Source organism: Tachypleus tridentatus, chromosome 10 (genome assembly GCF_004210375.1).
Source record: "Tachypleus tridentatus isolate NWPU-2018 chromosome 10, ASM421037v1, whole genome shotgun sequence".
NCBI lineage: Eukaryota > Metazoa > Arthropoda > Merostomata > Xiphosura > Limulidae > Tachypleus > Tachypleus tridentatus.
Genome location: NC_134834.1, coordinates 117268069 through 117273082, shown reverse-complemented (window position 1 = coordinate 117273082; position 5014 = coordinate 117268069).

Below are 5014 nucleotides of genomic sequence, written 5' to 3'. Positions count from 1 at the left end.
AACCACTTTACCTGTAATGTTTGTATGTAATGTCTTGATGCTTGTGTGTGTGTGTGTGTGTATATATATATTTACATGTTTCACCACTTACCTGTACTGTTTGTATGTAATGTCTTGATGTTTGTGTGTGTGTATATATATATATATATTTACATGTTTCACCACTTACCTGTACTGTTTGTATGTAATGTCTTGATGCTTGTGTGTGTGTGTGTGTGTATATATATATATATTTACATGTTTCACCACTTACCTGTACTGTTTGTATGTAATGTCTTGATGCTTGTGTGTATATATATATTTACATGTTTCACCACTTTCCCTGTACTGTTTGTGTCTTGATGATGCTTGTGTGTGTGTGTGTGTATATATATATATTTACATGTTTCACCACTTACCTGTACTGTTTGTATGTAATGTCTTGATGCTTGTGTGTATATATATATTTTTACATGTTTCACCACTTAATCTGTACCGTTTGTATGTAATGTCTTGATGTTTGTGTGTGTGTGTGTGTATATATTTACATTGTTTCAACCACTTACCTGTACTGTTTGTATGTAATGTCTTGATGCTTGTGTGTGTGTGTGTATATATTTACATGTTTCACCACTTACCTGTACTTGTTTGTGTCTTGATGCTTGTGTGTGTGTGTGTGTGTGTATATATATATTTACATGTTTCACCACTTACCTGTACTTGTTTGTGTCTTGATGCTTGTGTGTGTGTGTGTGTGTGTATATATATATTTACATGTTTCACCACTTACCTGTACTGTTTGTGTCTTGATGCTTTGTGTGTGTGTGTGTGTGTATATATATTTACATGTTTCACCACTTACCTGTACTGTTTGTGTCTTGATGTTTGTGTGTGTGTGTGTATATATATATTTACATGTTTCACCACTTACCTGTACTGTTTGTATGTAATGTCTTGATGCTTGTGTGTATATATATATACATTGCTCTTTCACCACTTACCTGTACTGTTTGTATGTAATGTCTTGATGTTTGTGTGTGTGTGTGTATATATATTTTACATGTTTCAACCACTTACCTGTACTGTTTGTATGTAATGTCTTGATGCTTGTGTGTGTGTGTGTGTATATATATTTACATGTTTCACCACTTACCTGTACTGTTTGTGTCTTGATGCTTGTGTGTGTGTGTGTGTATATATATATTTACATGTTTCAACCCACCTCACCTGTACTGTTTGTGTCTTGATGCTTGTGTGTATATATATATTTACATGTTTCACCACCCCACCTGTAAACTGTTTGTATGTAATGTCTTGATGCTTGTGTGTGTGTGTGTGTGTGTGTGTATATATATATTTACATGTTTCACCACTTACCTGTACTGTTTGTATGTAATGTCTTGATGTTTGTGTGTGTGTGTGTGTATATATTTACAAGTTTCACCACTTACCTGTACTGTTTGTACGTAATGTCTTGATGCTTGTGTGTGTGTGTGTGTGTGTATATATATTTACATGTTTCACCACTTACCTGTACTGTTTGTATGTAATGTCTTGATGCTTGTGTGTGTGTGTGTGTATATATATATTTACATGTTTCACCACTTACCTGTACTGTTTGTATGTAATGTCTTGATGCTTGTGTGTGTGTGTGTGTATATATATATTTACATGTTTCACCACTTACCTGTACTGTTTGTGTCTTGATGCTTGTGTGTGTGTGTGTATATATATATATATTTACATGTTTCACCACTTACCTGTACTGTTTGTATGTAATGTCTTGATGTTTGTGTGTTATTGATGTGTATGTGTGTGTATATATTTACATGTTTCACCACTTACCTGTACTGTTTGTATGTAATGTCTTGATGCTTGTGTGTGTGTGTTATATATATATATTTACATGTTTCACCACTTACCTGTACTGTTTGTATGTAATGTCTTGATGTTTGTGTGTGTGTGTGTATGATATATATTTACATGTTTCACCACTTACCTGTACTGTTTGTATGTAATGTCTTGATGCTTGTGTGTGTGTGTGTATATATTTACATGTTTCACCACTTACCTGTACTGTTTGTATGTAATGTCTTGATGCTTGTGTGTGTGTATATATATATTTACATGTTTCACCACTTACCTGTACTGTTTGTATGTAATGTCTTGATGCTTGTGTGTTGTGTGTGTGTATATATATTTTACATGTTTCACCACTTACCTGTACTGTTTGTATGTAATGTCTTGATGCTTGTGTGTGTGTGTGTGTGTATATATATATTTACATGTTTCACCACTTACCGGTACTGTGTGTATGTAATGTCTTGATGCTTGTGTGTGTGTGTGTGTGTATATATATATTTACATGTTTCACCACTTACCTGTACTGTTTGTATGTAATGTCTTGATGCTTGTGTGTGTGTGTGTGTGTATATATATATTTACATGTTTCACCACTTACCTGTACTGTTTGTATGTAATGTCTTGATGCTTGTGTGTGTGTGTGTGTATATATATATTTACATGTTTCACCACTTACCTGTACTGTTTGTATGTAATGTCTTGATGCTTGTGTGTGTGTGTGTATATATATATTTACATGTTTCACCACTTACCTGTACTGTTTGTGTCTTGATGCTTGTGTGTGTGTGTGTGTGTGTATATATATATTTACATGTTTCACCACTTACCTGTACTGTTTGTATGTAATGTCTTGATGCTTGTGTGTGTGTGTGTGTGTATATATATATATTTACATGTTTCACCACTTACCTGTACTGTTTGTATGTAATGTCTTGATGCTTGTGTGTATATATATATTTACATGTTTCACCACTTACCTGTACTGTTTGTATGTAATGTCTTGATGCTTGTGTGTGTGTGTGTGTGTATATATATATTTACATGTTTCACCACTTACCTGTACTGTTTGTATGTAATGTCTTGATGTTTGTGTGTGTGTTGTGTGTATATATTTACATGTTTCACCACTTACCTGTACTGTTTGTATGTAATGTCTTGATGCTTGTGTGTGTGTGTGTGTATATATTTACATGTTTCACCACTTACCTGTACTGTTTGTATGTAATGTCTTGATGCTTGTGTGTGTGTGTGTGTATATATTTACATGTTTCACCACTTACCTGTACTGTTTGTATGTAATGTCTTGATGCTTGTGTGTGTGTGTGTGTGTATATATATATTTACATGTTTCACCACTTACCTGTACTGTTTGTGTCTTGATGCTTGTGTGTGTGTGTGTGTATATATATATATTTACATGTTTCACCACTTACCTGTACTGTTTGTATGTAATGTCTTGATGCTTGTGTGTGTGGTGTGTGTGTATATATATATTTACATGTTTCACCACTTACCTGTACTGTTTGTATGTAATGTCTTGATGCTTGTGTGTTGTGTGTGTGTGTGTGTGTGTATATATATATTTACATGTTTCACCACTTACCGGTACTGTGTGTATGTAATGTCTTGATGCTTGTGTGTGTGTGTGTATATATATATTTACATGTTTCACCACTTACCTGTACTGTTTGTATGTAATGTCTTGATGCTTGTGTGTGTGTGTGTGTATATATATATATATTTTTATGTTTCACCACTTACCTGTACTGTTTGTATGTAATGTCTTGATGCTTGTGTGTGTGTGTGTATATATATATTTACATGTTTCACCACTTACCTGTACTGTTTGTATGTAATGTCTTGATGCTTGTGTGTGTGTGTATATATATATTTACATGTTTCACCACTTACCTGTACTGTTTGTATGTAATGTCTTGATGTTTGTGTGTGTGTGTGTATATATTTACATGTTTCACCACTTACCTGTACTGTTTGTATGTAATGTCTTGATGCTTGTGTGTGTGTATATATTTACATGTTTCACCACTTACCTGTACTGTTTGTATGTAATGTCTTGATGCTTGTGTGTGTGTGTGTGTATATATATATTTACATGTTTCACCACTTATCTGTACTGTTTGTATGTAATGTCTTGATGTTTGTGTGTGTGTATATATATATATATATTTACATGTTTCACCACTTACCTGTACTGTTTGTATGTAATGTCTTGATGCTTGTGTGTGTGTGTATATATTTACATGTTTCACCACTTACCTGTACTGTTTGTATGTAATGTCTTGATGCTTGTGTGTGTATGTATATATTTATTTACATGTTTCACCACTTACCTGTACTGTTTGTATGTAATGTCTTGATGCTTGTGTGTGTGTGATGTGTATATATATTTTACATGTTTCACCACTTACCTGTACTGTTTGTATGTAATGTCTTGATGCTTGTGTGTGTGTGTGTGTGTGTATATATATTTTCATGTTTCACCACTTACCTGTACTGTTTGTATGTAATGTCTTGATGCTTGTGTGTGTGTATATATTTTACATGTTTCACCACTTACCTGTACTGTTTGTATGTAATGTCTTGATGCTTGTGTGTGTGTGTGTGTGTGTATATTTTACATGTTTCACCACTTACCTGTACTGTTTGTATGTAATGTCTTGATGCTTGTGTGTGTGTATATATTTACATGTTTCACCACTTACCTGTACTGTTTGTATGTAATGTCTTGATGCTTGTGTGTGTGTGTATATATATATTTACATGTTTCACCACTTACCTGTACTGTTTGTATGTAATGTCTTGATGCTTGTGTGTGTGTGTGTGTGTGTGTATATATATATATTTACATGTTTCACCACTTACCTGTACTGTTTGTGTCTTGATGCTTGTGTGTGTGTGTGTGTGTGTATATATTTACATGTTTCACCACTTACCTGTACTGTTTGTATGTAATGTCTTGATGCTTGTGTGTGTGTGTGTGTGTGTATATATATATTTACATGTTTCACCACTTACCTGTACTGTTTGTGTCTTGATGCTTGTGTGTGTGTGTGTGTGTATATATTTACATGTTTCACCACTTACCTGTACTGTTTGTATGTAATGTCTTGATGCTTGTGTGTGTGTGTATATATACATGTTTTACCACTTA